At 37.6% G+C, this 23,721-nt stretch overlaps 1 protein-coding gene across 2 annotated transcripts in view; it reads right to left on the bottom strand.

Annotated features, from left to right (window-relative positions):
* PDE3A (phosphodiesterase 3A) overlaps positions 1–23,721 on the bottom strand; it is a 220,936-nt gene that overhangs the window by 141,193 nt on the left and 56,022 nt on the right. Inside the window, exon 1 of one of the 2 annotated variants that reach the window (XM_032193286.1) lies at positions 13,350–13,378. The exons of the other annotated variant lie outside the window; for it this stretch is intronic. The gene's annotated coding sequence lies outside the window, so the exon portion shown is untranslated. Of the gene's footprint in view, positions 1–13,349; positions 13,379–23,721 lie in introns of those variants that run through there. 2 annotated transcript variants of the gene reach the window in all.

Below are 23,721 nucleotides of genomic sequence, written 5' to 3'. Positions count from 1 at the left end.
CAGTTTCCATGTCCTGTATATGTGCGTATACACACAAAACTCAACATTTTTTACTTTGCTATCATTTGTTCTCATTTATGTTGGTTTGCTGCCTGGATATGCTCAATCCTTTTCCTCCTATTGACTGCAATCATATTGGAGAAAGTATGCCTTCTAGTTACTCTCCATCTCCTAAAATGAAAGGATGTCAACCACTTGGTATCCCCTCATGCACCTAGGTAATCAGAGATATATATTGCAAATTGGGCTGCCAGTTGTTCAGAAAAATCTTATGCATCCCATCCGTCTGACAGTGATCAGGGTACATTCACCATAATACATTCTACATTTTTTTCTCCTTTAGTTGACACACAAAGAATGTGGGTAAAGTCTCTCTTCCTATACACAGGATCTCAGAACAAGTACATAACTGATATACAAAGATGTAACCCTATGCTCTGCTTGTCTTTCTTAAGCCAAATAAGACTTTTAATATTAATATTCTGTTAAAATTACTTACTACATCATATTCCTGCCCAGAACCATATATCTTGCAGTCATCCTTTTTTTTTTTTTTTTTTTTTTTTAATGGAACCCCCTCTCATTATGTTAATAAGCTCATGTGTAAAGCACCTCCCTCCCCCCAACCCTCCCCTTTTATTTTCCTCCTTTAGTACTGAAAGATGCACTTATTTTTTATTCAACAAGCCAGAGCTCATCTCGGAATTTTGGTTGAAGCAATTGACATTTTATCAAGATCAGTGTGTGCCACTCACACATTTATTACAACAATAATTTCAAAGTTACAAATGAATTGCTAAGTGCTACAGACTGCAGCAGAGAAATGAAATCAAGAGGATGAGTAAGAAATGAGAGAAGAACATGCCAACAGAGAAGTTAGATGCACAGATTAATGCTCACCACAACTCTGATGCTCTTGTTCTATTCTCTATAGCAATGATGAGTACTATTGTGAACATCTTCAATAGGATTACAAGCCAAATGTATAATCTGATAACTGCAGTAGTTTGGAATTGGCTGACACAATGCCTTTGAGATTGCACTGCAATGTTCTGGTTTTGATAAGGCAAATTTAAGTTGGGAAAGATCAAAGCTGCTGAATTATCCATGTTATCATTGTTCCCAATATATCACTAATGGCTCCTCTTCCCACAGTAGTTAGTTTATATTACCTTGGTATTGCATCACAGCTTTCAAGAAACACTAGGTGAAACAGAGTGCAATTTTAAATTACCACATAGGTATCAGGTGCAGCATCTGTGACCTGAAGATAATTAGTCCAGTAATTCCAGGACAGGAAGGCATCATCATTTCCTGTTAAGTTCACAACATGGATGCAATACACAGCTCTGCTCCTAAGAGACTGTATTTCAAACAGTCCCCTTCCTGCTCCATGAGTCAGTCAGCAGTCCCATACTGTCAGAATAATTAGTCACAGCTTTTTGTTCTTCAATGAAAATGTACAGGCTAACAGCTTGATTTTAATTCCCCACTGGAACAATAACTAACTATGACCCGCATTAAAAGTTAGCTGCAATAATTTAATAGGGTATTTTTAGAGATCTGACAGACCTCCAAATTGTGTGTAAACAGACCACTATGAATGCTTGAGAAATTAGATTATAAACTTAAAAAACCTCCTACAGAGCAAGATGAAGACCCACCATGTACATGAGTACCTTACCAGAGAAATTTCAGAGATCCTTATCACTGTGTTTAATAAAGCTAACAGTTCCCTATAGCTTCTGGCCCAAAGAAATCATTAGCTGGTCAAAGACAAATGCAGCTTTACTGAATGGAAAAGGAATCACTAAAGAAAAATAAATAAATAGTATGAAACAAAATGAAGCTCTTGAAGGTCTCAGACAGGGAAATGGTAATTCTGCGTATTATCTTAAAAATACAGATTTCTATCATCACGGGATGGGAGAAGATAAAGAATCTTTAGGCTTTGACCCTAACAGCTGATGGCCAACTAACATGATAAATATCCAACAAACTGGACTGATTGCACTTCAAGCTTTTTAGTACTACTGCTTAAAACAGATAAAGTACCAACAGTGACTTTTCTTTGGTGTTAAAGGTCACTTTCAAAGAATAACAAGAGAGGTGTGGGGAAAGGAGAGGCAGATTCTCTTATTTAGCATTATTTTTAAGAAGTGGAAATCAGAGGGCATTATCTAGACAACCGCTGAGAGAAAATATATGCAAGTTTCATAGTTCAGCAGAAACTGTTATTTAACAATCACATTGCTACACATTGCGACTGATCTTAACTAATTGAACAGAAAGATTAAAATCATTCCAGAATTTATATGGAGATAGAAGGATTTGTGCTCCTTCAGTCAATGTTCACATGATGCAAAAAGGATTTGCAGATCAATTCTGAATTCCTAAGAGCCTTAAATATCTCTCCTTTCACTTGCTTGGCTATGTGACAAAAGCATGACCAAGACTATATTGATGTGCTTCACTTCTACATTCCATGGAAAACTTACTACTTTCTCAACAGAAATGCATGTGGACATATTTCCTGACTTTTACTCACAGGAAATGAATCTATTTCTTTTCCAACTTTTTTCACACTTTCCTTTTGCACCTGCTCAGACCCACTTTCTTCTTCTGCAATATGTGAAAAACTATTGTGCATGCCATGTGGAACACATTTGAGAACTCTTGGGTCCAAAAGCTCAATACTACAAGCCATTCATTTAAAGAGCTGAGCATCACTGTTCTCTGAACTTCACAGGCTCCCCAGCTATTCACACTGCTGTACTGATAATTTCCCACACCAGTGGAAAAACAGGATTCCCCAGTTGTCAGTAAAAGACAATTTAATAAGGTTAAACAATTTAATCCAAGAACAGAAAAATTAACAGCACAGTAAAATAAGTTAGGTATTACAAAGGCCACTGACATGGCAACTTTATTAATAAATAAGACTCTAAACATTTTATATAATTAAATTGCGATTTGACAGTATTAGCTATTTGCACACTGAATACTTCCCCTTCAAAACAAAACTTCTCCCTCTTCACAAAGCTGACTTCTGAATAATCCAGCAGAATCATTTGCCAGCCAGACCCACAGCCACTCTTCTGGCCCCCCATTTGTTCAACAAGGAGCACAGTCCCTCCAAAAGGTGAAATACAATAGATCTGAGATGCATCCACCTGGAGCTGCTCCTGCTCCCAGCATGGGGCACCGGCACCTTCAGAACTGCTGAGGTGTGGGAGCCCAGCTGGAATGTGCACAGGAGCATGCTGCAGGCATCACTGCTCCTGGCTTTGCCTGCTCTGTGTCAACTGGGCAGAGATATGTCCTTCTGTCTCTCAGTGTCTCCCTGGGAAGACCAACAGACAGGTCCAAGTCAGGACCTTGCTACGAGCACCATTTCCCCAGACTCACATTCTTCAGGCTACAGAATCCCCTCATGACACGAAGTGACATAGAACTGGCCATCTTGTTCAACCAGTATTGGGTACTGGGGTGTTTACTGCAAGGTTTGCAACAGGCAATTGAAATAGAAATAAAAATAAAATACAAAGGAGATGGAAAAAAAGGCTCTAGATAAGGCATCCCTCTTCTCTCCTGCCTTGTCACTAGGGGCTATCGCAAAGCATTGATGCAGCAGTGTACTCCCAGGAGGTACCTGAAATCTCCAGGTATGGTCAAAATGTCTTTGGACAGCACAAGTGAAGGAAAGAGCAACTGAAAAGGATGCCTCACCGAGTACAAACCTAAAAAAATCTAGGAGAGAAAGGAAATTGTTGCTGATAAGATGCTTTTTATCCCCTTGCACACATGAACTTTCCATTCTGCTGGGGAAAGTTCTTACATAAGCTTACATAAGGAGAATGAGCTTCAAATAAGATATATGCCTAGATAAAATGTTCTGCTTTCAGACCTTTTTTCCGAGATGTTAAGCTTAAACAAGAAAACTTTACTGTAAGAAGAAAATCTGGTTGCCACATTTATCATTCATCACAGGCTCCTCAGAAAGCTAAACTCTGAATACTAAACTCTGTATTCTTACATGTAGTTCTCCTGGTAATGTTGCAGAGAAGGAAGAATGCAGCACCTGACATACAACATGTATGCTCATGACTCCACAGAAGTCTCAGAAATGCAGTTTATTTTGTAACTTGAACATCTGTATTCTTGAAACCAGGTATATGCAATTATTCTCATTCATTAGAATTGAAGTCCCTAGAAATTGTTCAACCCATTAAATGTAGCTCAAGGCAGTTTACTATACATACAATTGACAATAAGATTTAGGTGACCTTCAGCTTCCTTTTTTTTTTTTTTTTTTTTACTCGTTTTAATATGAATTTACAAAAAGTTCTCCAAGGGCACAATTCAGAAATTATAGTTTTATCAGAAACTGTATGATTAGATTGGCTTGGATTACTTTCTTAAATAAATAAATAAATAAAAATCTGTATTTAATTTATTATGTAAGTCAGACTGGTGACAAAGAAAATTTGTTCCCTGAACATACAGCCTGCCGCTATCAACTTTTGATCAGGAGTTAGCCATATATTATTTCATTCCACTTCATTTATCTTTACCTCTCTGTGGTTGTTGCCGAACTATCAAAATATGTGACACGCCACTAATCACAACTTTCTATCTTTATATGTCAACTCCTTTGCTCCTTCCAGGACATGTGCAGATGCAGATTCCTATATACATTAAAAACAAACAAACAAAAAAATGAGTGCGTAAACTTTTACTATTTAGACATCAGAGCATCTTTCTGCACAGTTGTCATGTCTGTTCTGGTTCAGCATTCTTAGTAGGTTTGGGAAATCAGCACTTGCCATGTCAGTAACACTCTCTCAGCAAAAGAAGCAATGAAAAATTTTACACCTTTTGAATTTGTCACTAGCTTTGCTTTCCTGTGCTGAAAAGCCATCTTTGTCCCATTTTGCTGGAATGCAATTATTCCAGGCTACCTTGTCTCACCTGTACGCAGGCCAATTTATCCGCTTTCACCCTAGACTCAGGTATCAGACTCCACACAAATTCTATCTTATCAGCTTTCCAGGCTCAAGTTACTTTTTGTGTTCTTTTAAAGTATTTGATTTAACTTGTAAAAATACCCCTTGGAATGTATTTAATATTGGTCTCTAGAGATACAGCTTCCCCTTTGCTACCTCTTTCTATTTGCATGGAGCAAACCTTAACACTCAAACTCTGCTCCCCACACGGGCTGACCTTGGCATGTTCAAGTGACCCAAGTGAAAAGAAAAGGCCTCTGCATCAGACATGTGAGAAGCCGCTGCATAAAGGATGAAAAAAGGTACTTGCCCTGCAACCGGTAGTACTAGGGAGATAAGGCATGGTCAGACAGAAGCCACAGCAGTGCAATTGATAAACCAGCTATCTACTATAGTTATTAGATAGTGCATGAATCCAGTATTTCAGCCACTCAGAAAAACATGCTGGCTCTGCTTTTTTGATTTAACACTATCCAGAAATCACTCAGTCTTCCATTTCTTTAAAAAACGGTCAAATACTCAGCAAGATTTGGACAATGCTCTGTGGCCACTGGGTTATCAGAAAGTGCTCCAAGACTGACCTTCTCCCAGGAAGGCTGAAACATCTCTGCAGTCCGGTAATGTTGGCCAAGCAATGGAGATTCTCTTTAAGGACCAAAATCACCAAACTAGTATTTTCACAATAGTATCCCTAGGTTAAGACCATCATACAATTCAGCGTAAAGAAAATCTCCCTGAAGTGAACCACCAATACGCAACATAATCTTTTATTGTACCAAACTGGAAATTGTCCCGTGCAATATCTAATAAAAACACGACTCACAAGAGAGACATGTGGCATATTCCTATGATAGAAATTGTCTTCACTGAATTAATATCAAGCTACATCAAGTGCCAATGGCACTATCGTTATGGCTTCTAACTTGTCTCAGAAATAAGTTAGAAAAAAAATAATGGTAAAAAGGACTATCTAGCTCAACATTCCTGCTATCCACAAGCTGAAACATACCAATGATAAGTAGCAAGAGGTCTGGTGAAAGACCACTGTGTGTAGAAAGCTGAAGAACAGAAATAGTTTCATGGGAACCCAATCCCAGGTTGCTTCAAAGGACAGTGAAAGAAAGTGATTCACAGAGCTAGGTTTCAAGCATTTGCACGTTTCAAGCCAAGCGTGTAACCACTTACTGGTGCAATTCTCTTAATTAGCATAAGCAAAACCATACATAATACATGCGCATATGGAATAGTTTGTGTGTTTAAGATAATTTTTGGTTTCTCTTTAAAGGAATTCAATCACAGTTGACCCTTCAGGACTGCTAGTAGGTGACCTTATGTAGCATCTGTGTTGCAATGCCTAGATGTGTTCCTAGGGTGAGCTAAGGATAGGAATTAAGCTTCAGCTCTGAATTTCCTGGCTTTTTTCAGCTCATGTCAGCCCTTATTGTTATTTCCACATAGGGAGAGGAAGGTGCGATTAAGAGAAAGAATACTGTTTCTCAGCTTGACTGTTTCTTGGCAGTTCGTGGATTTTGCTAAAACCTTATCAGAATAAACCTATTTCTTGCTTCTGTGGCATGCAGAGGAAGTATTTTCATCTACAAAAAAAAAGGATAGGCTGTAAATGAACCATTCCCCTGCCCAGCACTACAGGCAGCTTCCCTGTCTGCAGGGGCTTGATCCCTGCAACCTGCACGCAGGAAAGGAAGACAGAATTTGAGTCTCTTTGAAATAGCCCTTTTCTGAAGTTCAAGCAGGTTGTGTGAAATAAAACACACTATCACACAGGCTGGCAGGTGATTCATTTCCAGCTCTACCACTGTCTCATTTTTGCCTTTTCTGGAAATACAGCCTCCCCAGTATTTTTTTCTTCTTTTTGTCCTCCCAGAAACACAGCTAATATTTATTCAATTGTAGATGCCTGTATCTCCAAACAACAAAAAGTGAAAAACATATTATGAACAATTTCAAAGTCTACAGACAATGCCTGTTGTTCCTAGTAGGCAATAAAGGAGGCCAAGAAATTAATCACTGTCTGCTATCTGCACTTAAAAAGTGGCAATTATTGATAAATGTGTTCCCACTTCAAGCACATTACTTGGAACCGCGGCTGGTGAGAAGTCTGGACTACTACAAAACCCTAAAACATTAACTGGTCAAATAGCTTTTTAAACCAGAGCACAAATACCGAGCTCACTAATTGAAAAGATGACGTCATTGGACTGATTTATGAAAGGCACTGCTGATGTTTAGATTAGGAAAATTTACTTGAGATGGCCAAAGTAAACTTCATGGCCTTTGTTTTGGATACTTCAGTTTATGAATCTGTCATTTAAAAGAGCCATTAGAAATAAACAGATACATGGCGATATAAGCTATTGAAGGGGTTGGGTTGGGGCTGGTACTGTTTTTTTTTTTTTGTTGTTGTTTGTTTGTTTTTTAAGCTCACATATAACTGGCACAGCAGTGCTGCCCCCAGGCTCCCACTCCTTTTCCCCCACTACATTTAAAAAGTTTTCAATTTATCTTTCTGCCTACAATGTCATTAAAATGATAGCAGCATATGCATTTTACGATACGCATCCGCTTGGTGATCCAGCAACTAAAAATTAGGGAATACTCTAAATTCCAAACAGATGGGGTGAAAAGCTTCTCCCCCTATCACTGATATTCCGTACCCCACAATTCAGGTAGTTTCCACAGACTTCAAGTTTACCAATGGCTGAAATGACTTTAGTCAAGAGTGGTGAATTAAAACAGTTGTGATGCTTGAAATTATTATTAGTTTACAGAATTCAATTACAAGTCATTTTCTTTTCTTAGCAATTTTAGTTTTTGGCTATGTAATATATTTGACATTTACTGCTCTCTCCCAGCTGCAGACCCAACAGCAAGCATATTTTAAGTCACCCTGTCCCCAAACCCTGGGACCTTCCTTATTTCTTTGTGCAACTACAAAATCCATGCCCTCCCATACACTCCAAAACAGACTGCATTGAAACAGGGCCAAGAACAGAAGCAACCATCCCCACAACAAGAGGAAGAAACTAATCCAACATCTAAATGCCAGACACTGCTGTGCATACATAAAGAGACGGATTAATACAATAAACTGAACTTGTTCTGTTTTTACATAGGTTTACCTGTTTAACACACACAAATGCAGTTACTGTGTAAAAAAAGAATCACTGTCCAGCTAAATGAAGGAGACTATAAATCCACAAATATATAACTCTCTTGTCACTATTGATGTCAGTGGATCTAAAAAAAAATATTGTAGGCAAAATATTGATAGGCAAGGTATAGGGCTCAGCTGTTCAACATAAAGCAGGAATAAAAGGCATTATCAAAAAATGCTTGATTGTTCCTGTGGGCTTTAAATAAAGTTATCTATAAAGACTACCTACTGGGACTTGAAACAATTATACACTCTTTTTGGTGTGATTGTGGCAGAAGGATAAATATTCAGAAGAACAAACGCAGGACTAAATAGAAAAGTAGTAAATACCATAGTTGCTTCGTAATAAGGACGAGGGAAAAAAAAGGAGTAAGGGAATAGGGAAAGCAGCTGAAGGAGGACATCTGTTTCAACCATTTCATAGGAAAACAAAAGGAGAAATTATCTGAAACGTAGATTGGGAGCCAAAGCTCTTGCATATGGTGAGACCCAAAACTCTGTTAGTCGTGGCCAGGACAAGGAGACCGTGAACTAGATTCTTGATAAGAATCATAGATTATCCCTGGTTAAGTCTAATCATATTACTACTGCAACGACAAAAGCAAAGCATTACCCTATAAAAAGGACATTTTAAAGGACATTTTTTATTATCTTATGTGCCACTCCACAAACTTATGGAAGAGTTTCAGGTCTATCAAACTCCATCCCTGCCTCAAAATATTAGATACATACTGATTTTAAATGGGTCCTAGCATCCAAACAAAACTAAAATACAGAAAACATAAATAATAGATATTGTACAGCTTTGTGTTTTCCACAATAATCCTCCAATAATCCTGAATATCTGTGCCCACTGTCTGTAGATTTATCTAATGGACCTCCACACACTGCAGTAGCTTATGTAAGTATACATTGTACTCACTCATATTTACCAATGCCATTGTGCATTGTCTACATTCTCAGTATGCACTCACCACATGTTATTCAAAGTATCGCCATAGTTTACATAATGTCAGAAAAAAAAAGAAACCAATGAAAACAGCAATGACCCAAGAAATACCAGGTTGCAAGTGTTAAAAGAGTACATTCTCTTGATAGGCATATCAAATTAATTTAAAGCCTCTGCCTTCCAGATGTTTCACCTTACTCTTTAAAGTATGTGGCACCACAAAACAGTATCACTTGTAAGCCATGCAAACGAACATTCTGTTGGTCACAAAAACATTAAATATTTTTGGAAATTATCAAAGAAGTGTTGCCATTTTGAATTTGCAAAGACATTCCTTTGTCCTTGATGTGGGGTCTCTTCAAGCATAAGGGAGAAGGTGTATGTGTGTCTACTGTAGGAACGTGAGTGAAAGGAAACTAGTAGCTGGCCTTGCAATGACAACAGAAACATAAAAAATACACTGCAAAAAAAATCTACATTTACTGAATAATGTTAACAGCAATAGTTTTTTTTTGTTTGTTTGTTTTTTAATAAAAAGGGAAGTTTCCACCTTATTATAAATGCCATCAAAAAGCAAGCAGACTTCAAAATTCCCAGCTTTTTATAATCCTTAGGAGAATTTAAATCAACAAGTAATTTCTGGGAATTTTAGATAAGTTCAGCACTAACCAACAGAAAGGAAAACAGACTTGTCTGGAGAAGCTTTCTTCTACCCATTGAACCGCAGTGGCATTTACAATGTCTTGTAACAAGTAAAAGAAACTTTGCTTGACTTCAGTGGTTTACGTTGGGACTGAATTTTTAATTTATATTAATCAATCTTCTTGCCATGTCCTGATACAGTACAAAAACATTTCATACATTTTATTCCAAATGGGAATTAAATAAAGCGAGAAAATGTAAAGGTGAATGGCACATCTATTAAAACAAACAAAAAACCCACCAGCATAACTTTCTCAAAGTGAGGTTTGAGAGAGCTAAAACCAACCAACCAGCCAAACAAAAAACACTTAAAATATTAGAAACAAACTAAAGTGAAATAAACAACAACAACAATAATAATAAAACAACAACAACAACAACAACAAAAACACTCAATTGGGAAGTGGGCATGTGATCAGCTTTTTCAGCACTAAAACTGACAGAAGATGATTTGTCACCTTCTGAAAGCACTGGCAAGGTTATGCCTCTAGTAGTTGCTATGTGGTGAGATCTCAAAAGCCTCTCTCAGGGCCACAACAAACTAGAGGGATTGCCAGTTTCAGCACCCATATGTAAATAACAGTACAGACAACAAATTAAGGGGTAGTTACATTTTCTCCTTAAAAAATCTCCGCCAAACAAAATCGCTCTGAAAATGGACAATGTAAAAAGTCTAGTATTTGGTTCATAATTTCATTTAATGCAAGTCTTCAACATCAAAATCTAAATCTAACTTAACCTGTAATTGGATACACGTGTGATAAAAAATAATAATAATAATAAAAATTAAAAAGACATAAAACCACCGAGCAGCTATAGCATTTCCTGAGCTTATATGAATAAAGAACTATCTCAAAGCATCCAAGAATTGCATCAAGTTGCTTCTGTTAGAAAATTACAAAGTTAAGCATTATTATTATTATTATTTAGAAGTACGCAGCTAGCTTGATGTATTGCCAAGTGCATTCACCAATAGGTCACATCTAGCAGGTTTCCGTAGCACATGGAATATGGGTTCCCCTTGATTTTGGTTCACAAGAGGCAAAGAATTTGCTGCTTAGGGTAATCCAGAAGTCTGAAGCATGGAGCCACTTAAAACACCACTTGCCTGTGGATTCTGTGCTGTCTAGTAAGTAATGAGTGCCCAATGCTCCTCCTTCTCCACTGTCTCCAAACTGAAAACATAATGTGCATTTCCCTCCTCAACATGGCCAACCACACTTGTGAAACTGAGAGAAATTTAAGATCTTAAAATACCATTTTCTCCAGAGCAACTAAACTTCCTACCAGATTAAAAGACAGACTTTTGTTTCCTTTTCAGATGTGGAAAGGGAAAGTGTTTGGGTATCTTCATCAAAGGACAACAGTGCAACAGTAGTTGAAGATGAGATTACCTGTATTATTTATTGATAAATCTAGATGTTTTAAAATAGCATACCACTTAACTGGCATGCAGAATTAGAAAAGTTACGTATCTTCTAGAAATTGTAGCCATTTATAAAAGGGAAAAACTCCTTCCAAAAAGTATACCTTCCAATATTTCAGCTCAATTTTGACAGAATTTGAGAAGAAGCAATGTCTTCCTGAATTTCACCATTACAAAAAGTCCTTAGGATAAGGATCCAAAGCTCCAGTATTACCTACCAAAGACTGTGTTGAAATACCTTACTGTAAATTTATAAAACATTTTGTAGGCAATTAAATAATTTATCCCTACAACAGGACGATAGAATGTCTCTTTCAAGGCTATTCAACAAATTATTAGCAGAGACAAGAACAAAACCTTTCTTCTAATGGTGTAAATGTAGGAAGTTCACTGTTAGAATGGGATGGTTGGGGGGGGGGAGTATCCTTCAAAACAGACATGCAAACTCAATCCTGTCAGAAAATGACAAACAACATTCCAATAAACTTTCAAAAAAAAAAAAACTTCTGGAATGAGAATAAGGAAAAAAAAATCATCTCTGAATTGCCCAAAAGTTAGTAACTCCTATTTTCACAAACTTCTAACAACAACAACGGCAAAACAAAACAAAACAAAACAACAAGAAAACCACTTTATTACATATCAAGTGTTGTTCTTGCCATAGGAAGTCTTTCAAATTACTTCCACGTTGCATGTGGTAGGTCATGCCCTCGCTGACATAAACAGAGATATCTCCAGTGAATCTGTTTCAGTTAACAGCAAAGTATAATCGACATCCATATCCCACAAAAGCTTCACAGCAATGTCACAGATATGTCACATTTGTGCTTGCTCCAGTGCAGCAAACCTCAGCTCTGAATTTCACAACATTTGCCTTAGTTCCCAGTAAAAAAATGCTCTATTTGATTGACTACACTTACCCCCCACAACCAATCCACTAAATCAGTAAGCAATTGGTGTCAATGGACACTTGGTACAGCTGCACCCATTTACAAGAACAGCTGCTCAAGAAATAAAAGAACGTTCTTTTCGTCAAGCCACAAAACTTTCAGAGACATGAGTGACAAATCTGCCTAAGTGGATATTTATTAGCAACACTAAGGGCTCCTCCTTAGATCCCTAGTGTTTTGTTCCAGGCCCAAATCTTCTCTAAGCATAAAATTACTCATTTTTGTGACTGTCCCAGCTTCTACAAGCTGCTGCTTTTGCCAAATGTTAATAATAATTATTTGTATTCTAGTACCATTCATCATATACTAAACGCAGACCGTAAACCAGCAGCATACATGTGAGTGCACCGTACAGGGCCCCCAGATGGCAACTGCTCTTCATAGCTTCCCCTGTGCCTATGCAGAGCCTCCACCCTCACCAGGACCTACAACCTCTGCTTTGAAAGGAGAGCTTCAGCATGAGCATCTGAGTTTGTGGCAAATGAGTTTTTACTTTTTCCCATGGCTTCTGTGTCATATCCCTGTTTCTCAGTATCCTCCCATTCCCCTAAACATGACTTATCTCTCTAGCACTTCTCTTTCTCAGATTCTAGGCCGACTATCCTGCTGATGGTGGAGCAATATGAATGCCAGCTTTGCATATAATTAGATAAAGATTTCAACCATGCTCCACCATTTCCCAGCAAGTCACTTTCAAGTACAGTAATTTTAACAAATTCTAACTGGAGAATCCGAGATTTGTAGAGTGTGTTGCTATCATAAGACAGAAGTATTAGGCAGAAATACTGTTTCTATTTAGTTGTTGTAATATAATTTAGTTCAAATAAACCTTGTAAGTGATAGAAGTAAAAAAGCATTTGTTTGTAAAATAAAAAAAAAAACAAACAAACAAACAACAAAAAAAAAACACCTAAGTAACAAAAATATGTAACTAACTTAATTAAGTAACAAAAATATGTTTCCATGTTAAATTATAGATGCACAAGAAAAAGTCAAGACCAAATTCTACTATTCTTAATCAAGTAAATTGGACTCTAAAGCTGCTACAAGTCTATAACAGCTTACATGATGAAGAAACTGGAGCTTTGACATGTCAGTGTTTGAAAAGTGTTTGGCAGTCATCCCATATAAAGGTACTTACATGCAAGTCTGAGAGCAGAGGCTATGAAGTACCAAATTGTGGGTGAGTTCTGGTAGCTTTGGTGGGGAGTATCTGTGTTTTGTGTGTGTGTGGTTTTTTTTTCTTTTTTTTTTTTTTTTTCCTGGAAATAATCCAGGGACAGCATATGGAAAATAGAACAGAGATTACAAAAAGGAAGAATTGTTCATGAGAAAAAACAGTATTCTCAGAGTTATGCATGGCTCAGGAAATGGACAAATGACCCCTGCTCGGGAAAGATTTTATCAATGAATAGCTTTTTGGTTTTATAATCAACATTATTGCAGAAGGGTGGAGGAAGACTACGCAGATTATGATACTTGGTGTATTATTTCTCAACTTTACACACAAGAGATTTAAAATACCGCTATCTAAATGCTGGCCATTAGGGTGCAAAAACCTTTTAAGGAGGAATACAGAACAGGGGTGAGTATCTGCTAAACAGTTCCATCTGCTGAAGCCAGTGGTCCAAGCAGCCTCTGTGTAATCTGAATCCTTTTCCAAACACACACTTTGCCCTGCTAGCCAAAAAATAAATACAAGATGTGCTCACATTTGGATCCAAATTAAAGCCTAGAAATTATTAAGAGTTCTAGTGAACATCATTAAAACAATTCATTTTTCTTTTTTACAATCCTACCCAAACACCTCTCAGGAACAAAAGGCTAGAGCAGAAATTGTCCCAGTGTTTACTCAGAACCGTGGAAAAAAATGTATAAAAGTCAACCAAAACCAGGTGATCCAGTATTCTCAGAACAGGGAAACCCAAAAGCACCACTGGATGAAGTGCCTGGAAAACAGAATGAAGATGGGGGGAGGAGGTAGGAGGAATGACACAACATCAAAAACAAGAAAGCAACAAAAGACAAACAAACAAACAAAAAGTAGAAGTGCCTAAAATCAGAGCTTGATACAAATCTGAGCTCAATTCTGTTCCCTGGTACATAGGCACACATCATTACTTTACTGCATTTACACACCAGAACAGCAGTCAGCAACTGAACTAGTAAGCAGAACAGCTAACTTCAGAAGATGCTCTAATAAATATGCCAGAAGGTGCAGGCAAATTCAATGTTACACAGAGCCCTTTCTGGACGCAAGGGTGAAGCAAACCAACTTACTTTCCAGTAAAACAGCTGTATCAGAACTGCACAGACCGCACGTAGAGTAATGGTTATATATTTTCCTATGCTGAACTGATGGAAGAAAGTGTTGGCTACAAGCTTAAGGCTCACATTATTGGGCTCAGGTCAAATTTTCCCCAAATTCAGTCCACAGACTCAAAAATCAGTCTCCTCATTCTTTTCCTTATTTTTGAAAGCACATGGCAGTAAGTCAGACATGCATCTGTAGGAACTGGTTGACTTTTTAAACCTATTCTTCATATGAGCAAAGACCACAAGAGGTCTTGGAACAGCATTCCAACACGGCAGGGCCAACTTTCAGAGGTGCACAATTTCCATACTGCTACAGAAACAGGAAGAGATAGGAAATGATGCCACACTTAAAATTTGATGATCTGATGCAGTGCAGGTAATATAACAAAAAAAAGAGAGAGAGAGAGAGAAAGAGAAAGAGAGAGAAGTAAAGTAAGAGAAGTAAGCCTGCAAAATGAGCTAGCTCTAGGACTCCGAAGATGTTTACATTCTTGGATCATCATAGCTACTTCTCAAATCACAAATGGATCTCTTTCAAACACACACAGATCCACTGTATTTGCTACCCTTGCAAATTCCTCCAGCCTAATTAAAAACTAAGAACTTAAAAATGAAATGTTTTGAGATAGATTAAGACTGTACAGATTGATAGTATGTACACTCAGAAACAACTATTTATTTACAATAACTTTTGTTTTCAAAAGAGCTATGGTTTGTAATAGGACAAAAACCAACTTGTCAGTTATATAGCAGTTTTAAACATATTGCAAAATCATGTATTTCAGTGGGGTTGTGAGGTAGGAACTAGTCTGGAGTTCCTGAACAAAGATGAAATTCTATTTCTGAACACAAGTGCTCACATAGTCTTTGCCTTGGAGAGGGATATAAGAGGAACCTAAAACAAGCAGAACAAAGCAGCAAAGTAACCAGTAAAACATACATTAAATTCAGACTCATCTAATTTTCAGTCAGTGAACAGAGACAAAACCATTGCCGTCACTAGCACGGTATATGTGAAATTTTGTCATCTTTGTCTACGAATTCAAGGATAACATTCCCTTAACAACATCCTATATTTATCAATAAATCTGTTTCTGAACTACAGCTTCATATAGGTTCGGTTGTCCCTGGCAGAGTGAAAAAACTGTGGCAGCTTTAATCAACAGCCCACTTTATCCACACGCATGCTTACAAACGATGGTAGCAATCCCCTAACATTCAAAGTTCCCAGTTCCACAAAATGCATCAACAGTACATTTGTATCAGTGTGCGAGCCATTTGAAAACTCTTAGGGAAGATTTTCAAGCTCTCTTTGTTGCATTTACTTGTTTTGCTGTTGTTTAAATTCAGTCTTCAAGGCTTCAGCATTCCAGGGACTCCACAGAGTCTGGCACGGGGTCATTCTGCTGAAAGCGGCTGCCAGAGGCTCGGCTGGAGAGCCAGGAGGGAGAGCACTCTCGCCGTCTGGGGAGAGGTGAGCTGCCGAACCCTGCATCAGCCCATTCACAGGCATTTCAAGGACAAGCCGGTCAGCTTCCATTTTTGTAGTCATTTAGAACAGGACTGACTGTTTAATGGTTTTACCAAAATAAAAGCAAAAGGCTGTTAGTCACTTTGGAGACGACCAGTGTCACAATCTGAGAACGCATACTCCATTATTCCTGTTATTTGACATGTTTTCCCTTTGTCTGAGACATTCTTTCCATTGAATTTGCAACTGAATGAACTTAAAACAGACCCCCCTCCCCAAAAAAAAAAAAAAAAAAAAAAAGACAATTACTCTGAAATAATAACAAACAGACAAATCCATAGTAATTTCTGTTGCCATAGAACAAATAAATGGAATTTAACACATAACCTGATTAAGCACCTCCCACCAAAGAATTAACCATATACATATGAAAAGATAAGGATTAACCAGAGCCAGACTAAAATTATTATTAAGCAAATCTGATTTTTTAATGGAAAGTTTCAAACATTGAAAGCACTTCTATGCTTTCAGAGTTCCATACTTTTCACAAAGAATTACAATCTTATTTGGTTTATAAAGAAGAATGCATAACATGCTTGACCATGATAGAGAAGAATTAGAAAAGATCACACCATATGTCCTCTCCAGACCTAAGATTTTAAGATAACTAGATACTGAAAGCAAGATGATCCAGATGGTTATTTGTCAGCCTGAAATCCTGTCCTCATGATTCTTCCTTTCTTCTGTGTTTAGTGTATTTTCTCTCAGCTTCTATTGTTCTTTCAATTTCAAATGTATATTATTTCAGAGTTCTAGATCTTATGTAATTTGGTTGGTAGAACAGGATAATATTTTATGATCAATTAATCTGCTTAGCATTCTTAAATGTCCCGATTATTAGGTTAAACATAACCATATTAAGAGCTTGAAAGCAGAGCTAAATGAGTAATTGATTCTCTGGCTTGGTGACTGGGTTAAATAGAGAAGAGGAAGGAGCAGGAATCACCTTAGGCCAAAAAAACAACAACATTTCAAATTAAACCCCTTTTTTAATTTTGAGTTGAAGAGCTGCTTCAACAACAAAATCAAACTCTTTACATCATTTCGTTAGCATATTTTATCTTAATCTTCAGTAATTTAATATCTAAGCACAAATGACAAGTTCTGTTCAGTAAATAATAAGGTCCTACAAACTATTTAACCATCTTGGTTTGATATTTCTAGAATTCCTTCCACTGTCCTCTTTAATTCTTTGGCTGAAATGACTTGAGTCATGCTAGTCCTCTTATTTTTATTTTTATTTTTTCTAGAATCATTGCATCCACTTAGTGGATGCTTTCATAATGAATGTGACACTTGGTGGTAATAAGCATTTCTGTGTCACAAACTATAATATGAAATACTGAAGTTAAAAATACGGCAGCAGAATTAATAAGCCGAGAAGTTGCTACTTTGAGCTACAGATCTATTTTACAGGACAAAGAAATGTGTTTGTCTGACACAGTGACAAAATGGACCTGCTACTCTGACTATATTTTTCTTTGCATAAGTCAGTGACTGCTACTAAGATGACACAGGAGTATTAAGATTTCATTCCCAGTCCTACGCACACACAGCTGATAATGCCTGTATACAAAAAAACAGGAATATCTCATGTTCCAAATTGGCTTCATGAAAAAGTGCTGCACAGGCAAACTAAAGAGCTCAAAAAGACAACATGAACCTTTCATTAAAATGTTTTATCATTATTGAATAACTTCGGCTGGAAGGCACCTCTGGAAGTCATCTGGTCGAACTCCACCCAAAGCACAGACAACTTCATGTTTAACTCACACTTTTCTTTCAAAAAGAAAACAAGAATAAGTATAGCCATAATCATTTATAAAGGGACATCACAAGTCTTTGTAACATATATAAAAACAAAGCATGCAAATCAACCAAATTAAAAACTAAAGAAGAATAAAATGCAAACCCTCTGGAATGCCTTGTAGGCCACCTTTTATGGCTTTAACACTATTTAAAAACACCTTTAAAGTCCAAGAGGAATCGTGATATAGTAAACAGAATTAATGTTAGGTAGATAGGATGGTGGTAGATGAATGAATATGCCTCAAAATTACTATCTTAATGTAATTTTTTTCCACTCTATTGAGATCCAAAATGAACACATTTTAACCCATTCTTTGGCAAATAATAAAGTAAACCAAAAGAGGGAACACCTTTAAATGCTAAGTTCCTTTGTATTGGAAGACTCTGGAAGCCACACTTCTGGCATGAGCAAGAAATTAAAAGGTTCACTGGTGGTTCAGTCCACTGTCCCTCACCCAGTCGGTATCAGACATTTAAGAAGATGTTTCAAAAACTCCCTGACAGACAGGTCTAGCCTCCAGGAAGGTATTTTCCTAAGCCTCAGGAGTTTGGATGTAAGAACACTGTTCTGCACTCCTTTCCAAGGCTTTCTTTAAAAACAATAAAAATTCTAAACATTATTTTTACTTGTTAGGTTCAGACCACCACAGCTGAGAGAGACCAAGAAGCTCACACACTGCATGATAAATTTATCTCTACACCATAAGGTCAACAAAGGTACAAATAGGCTGATGTCTGAGACGCATGCACCTTTGTCAGTGCACTGCATCTGTGGGTGACCCAAGGGAAAAACAGAGTCCTCTTATGTGACCTTTAACAGGATATCAGGTGGGATCCTTTTATACAAGTTTATCTGAATATGCATCAAAATTACATTAAACTAGACAAGCAAGACGCTTCTATAATTAGTAAAGACACAAGAAACTCCAGAATCTAATTCACATTGGTGTAAAACAAGGAGAGAATTGAGAGGAAATGTAAGAAGAGTAGGCTAACCAAAGTTTCCAAAATAGGACATTGGAAAGCATCACACCTAATTTTCACTGCAGCCTTCTAAAGCAACATGATTAAAACACATGTATATCGAAGGAATGCTGAGAACAAAGACAGTACAGCCCTATGGAAATGGTAAGGTTAGATCTCAAGAACTGTTGTTTCTGAAAAATTCTGCTATATGAGAGAGATTTTATTAAAAACATACAATACTGTAATTCCATATTCTATACTTGAGACTGTATACTCAATACTTATTTTGAGCATAATTAATTTTAGATACCCCAGAACAAAAAAATGTCTTGGAACAAGAATGGCAGCAGGGTATGTTTTACACTATTTCTCCTTCTCAAACATATTGTTACACTTCACTTAAAAATGTGGAAAGAGAGCATAATACCTCATTCATTGCTAACAGCACTATGAATGAAAGGCTCTCAGAACAGCTGTTCAACGATATTTAATGCACGGTCTAATAAGTATTGGCATTTCCCACTCGCAGATTTGTAGGAATTACATATGAGGTACAATTCCGTTGACAGATCCTTGCTCTTCTGGATAGACCCTTTGCCCAGTGCTGAAGGCTTTAGTTTAATTCCTTATGGACATTACCATGTGCTTGCAACTCTGACTAGTTACACTAAGTCAGGTTTGATCATGGCACTGGATACACATTGTCTAAATACCATACAGCATCAAAAGCCACTTCCCAAATAAGCTGTTGCTGGGAGAGAAAGGAACGTCACAGAAACACAGGCATGGAACATAGAACAAATGAACCATACTAAATTTTTCAAGAGAAACAGAAACATGTCCACAGCCTCTTCCCAGAGTCAAAGCAGCTAGCTATTGCAGATGAATTGCTTTCCTTATTCTGCTCACACAAAAGAATATAAGGAGCATTTTTTTTTTTTTTAACAGTTCTGTAGCTGGAACTGCAAAGCATACACATTAGTTTTGTTCTGTAAAGGGATGCTCACCCCTGCTTGTTCTTTTAAAACCAAGTAGTAGGTAGTAGAGAGAAGTAGGTTTTACGTTTCAGGGTTTCACTTTGTAGTTGATGGACAAGTGATAGACAAAGCTTTTAAAGGCTTATTCCTTGCATTTGAGCATGCACAGAGATGAAAATAAGGCTTGAAATTTGTGCAATATTAGTCACACTGAAGGGATCCAAAATAATGACAATGCAAGAGCTAACACAACATCTGCGTGCAAAGAAACTTGACCCAGCATAAGTAATATCTTTCTTGGTTTGTAAAGCTCCCGATGGACTTCATCCAAAATACTTCACAGATCTGCTCTCTTTCTATTCCCCTTGCTACAAACTTGCACTCTTCTCAAGCTGGCTCCCTTCTCTGTTCTACTTACAACCTCAGCACTTCTGCTGCATAAACCAACTCCTCTGCAGCTCTTGCTATCTGGAATAATCTGCCTGTGTATCTACACCTGTACAGCTTTCCTCCTCCCCCTCTCCAATTATTCAGCTTCATGAATGGTATTATACAGCCTTGTCAAGTAGTTTTGAAACACATTCATACCAAGAAAAAAGAAAACCCCCAGTGAAAATAAAGCCACTGGAAACAATGTGGTATTATCCAGCACACACAGCTGTACATAGAAATGTCTGAACAGGAAAAATACAAAGATGAAAGCATGAGTGCATGCAACATTCAGAATGAGGAAAAGCTGAAAAACGAGCCAGCTGAAAGTCCTTACCAGATGCAGAGGCTTTTGCATTGATCCTCACTGTTCAATGCTTGCTATCCTGCTGGGCCCTGCATATCATTTTCAGAAAGGACCCTTAGAAACCTTCCCTAGATAAACACATTGTTTAAATATCAGCAATATCCTTTGTATCCTTAGTAGAGGAGTCTTTTTTGATGATTGTCTGCCTGAACAGCCTGGTAGGAGGCCATCCTGCTTCTTGCTCAGAGTAGCAAGTGGCATAGTAGTTACCCTAAATGTGTGCCACCTATATTTATTGCTCATTGACCAAATCTGGTTGGCTGTTCAAATGGGGATAAATTGTTGAGGATTAGGTGAGCACTTGCCTTTTGAACAACAGTCAGCTAAGTTAGGTCAAGTATGAAGCACAAAGAGAAGATTCTGCACCTCCCTTCAACCATATATAAAATTACCTGATGGTATCTCTCATTGATACCAATTCCTTCTGAGGTAGGACAATACATTTTAGCACTGTCTAGCAAAGCCTCACCTAGACCATGTACTTGCTAAAGAACAATGAAAATTCTGTGTACTTTAGGAAATACACTGGGGGGGGGGGGGGGGGAAAGGGGTGTTAAAGCAGAGTAAGTTGTAAGTTACCTTTTAATTAAGTATGTGACAGCCTGAATTATACCCCTCAGAACTAGGTTTGTGTAAATAAAGCATACCATTCCTCAAATAATAAGGTACTGTACATGTTCCTTACAGCAGCCTGTATCCCTGTGTATTTGCTAAGTGAAGAGATCCCACAGAAATTATCCACAGGGAGGCACATGACAATCACTACTTACAGACAGTTTTCCATATAAAGAAACAGTGAAATTTTGGGGAGATAATTCTCCTACATAGACAGCTAATTAACTATTTTGAACTACTTGGCTCTGTTTGCAAAACACTATAAAAATAAAATAAAATTTAGCTCCTCTTAAATCCTTCCTAAGGGAGGAAGGATGTTTTTCAATAGACAGCAAAGCATGGATTAATAAAAAACATGCCTTCCAGAAAATTTCTAATTATGAAATGCTTTAGACAAACTAACTTGGTAAGAATGGTGAATTTTTATTAATTAACTTTGAATTATCACATCTCACATCAATGAACTAAATTGTATTCTCCAGTTTATTTCAAGACACCAGGTATGAAATTAATGGCAGAAGCCTTAAATATGTGGTTACTAGCCCTTGCAGATTTTGTAAACAGCAGGAATTTCCATGAGCTTATTAACCTCTTGACAAAAAGAGGTTATGACATGTAGAAAGCCTTTCCAGTCCCTCATTTTTCTTGCAAATGAAATTATAAGAACAGCTAACAACACAAAAGAATGTGATGTACCAGTTTTTTTTTCCTTTGCACTTGATATTCAAGTGGTGATCAGGAAACATTAAACAATGCTTTGCTTTCACAGAGGTTGAGCAGCTGGATGCCTTACAGGGACAGGTAAAATGAAGCCACTCATATTTAAAAGAATAAAATAAATTCCATGCAATACTAAATATGAGAAATGGAAAAACACAAACCTTGCTGAATATTTCATACAAAGGTGATGAAAAAATGTATTCAAATTAAGATTACTCTGCAAATGGTAATGTTCAGCAATCATAATATTTAATTATCAGTCTATTCCAATTGCTACTACTAAACTGAAAGATGTTTTCAGTAGTCTACAACTTTGCAGAGACTGAAATAAGGTGAAACTAATTCCTTCTGTCAGCACTACAACAGGCACCTCACCAAAATCTCATCCTCTCTGCAGCACAAGTGCACCACAAAGACCTTGATCTTCCAAGAACCTATAAACATCCTAAAGTCTAAAGCTTAAGCAAATATTCTCATGATAGCCCAGAGAACTAAATAAGGCAGATACATAGCTGGTGAGGGGAAACTGTTTGTATCACTCAGGCTCACATGAATTTCCTCTCTGAAGAAATTGTTTTGTTTGTGTCAGGATCCAAAGTTAATGACAAAAAAGAGAGAAGCCACAACCTTCCTAAAGCCAAAGTCTTGATACTGTTAAAATGCAAGAACAATTCAGAAGGCAATTAAAAGTGTCAGTTTGTCGTGGTTTAACCCGGCTGGCAGCTAAACACCACGCAGCCCTTCGCTCACCCTCCCCCCTCCCTCTCTGGGACGGGGGAGAGAAATGGAAAGTGAAGCCCGTGAGTTGAGATAAAGACAGTTTAATAAGACAGGAAAATAATAATAATAATAATAATAATACAATGATAATAGTACTACTATAATAATATGTACAAACAAGTGATGCACAATGCAATTGCTCACCACCCGCTGACCGATGCCCAGCTTAACCCCGAGCAGTCCGGCCCCCTCCCCCCGGCTAGCCACCCCTATATATTGTTTAGCATGACGTCAGATGGTATGGAATACCCCTTTGGCTAGTTCGGGTCACCTGTCCTGGGTCTGTCCCCTCCCAGCTCTTACTGCACCCCCAGCCTGCCTGTTGGCAGGACAGAGCAAAAGTCTGAGGTGTCCTTGGCTTGGTATAAGCACTGCTCTGCAACAATTAAAACATCGGGGTGTTATCAGCACTCTTCTCATCCTAAGCCAAAACACAGCATTCCACCAGCTACTAGGAAGAAAATTAATTCTGTTCTAACTGAAACCAGGACACAGTTCAACAGGGAATAGAGCATGAAGTAGCCTAATTATGCATCAGTCAGGTTTAAACGCTGTTTAAATGGCTGGAAAATTGTGCATCCAAGGAGGTTATGTTCTCAAAGAAAGAAGAGTGAAAATTTCTCTCAGTGCTGGTATTTAGAGACATTAATGTTACCAGAAAAACATGTATAGCACCTCTCAGAAGCAGAATGGCTCCTGGTAAACTGGGTGACTAAAATAGCCTATGACACAGCTACACTGGGCCTGGTTCACTGAGACACTTCTGTATGACCATCAGCTGGTGCTCCAAATACTGCCACAAGGGAAAGAAAAAGCAGGCAAGCAGGCAATTGCTAGCTCCTATTAAAATGAGAATTGAATGAAAACTGTATGTAAATGGAACAAACAAAACAAAAGTAAAACAAACAGGATTTTTAATTACAAGGCTTTCTTAAAAAACAACAAACACACAAAACAAAACAAAACACAAAAAACAAACAAAAACAACAACAACAAAAAAAAC

The sequence above is a fragment of the Aythya fuligula genome, chromosome 1 (genome assembly GCF_009819795.1).
Source record: "Aythya fuligula isolate bAytFul2 chromosome 1, bAytFul2.pri, whole genome shotgun sequence".
In the NCBI taxonomy this organism is placed as follows: Eukaryota; Metazoa; Chordata; class Aves; order Anseriformes; family Anatidae; genus Aythya; species Aythya fuligula.
The sequence above is the reverse complement of the archived record's forward strand: the minus strand, read 5'-3'. Positions and strand labels throughout refer to the sequence as shown.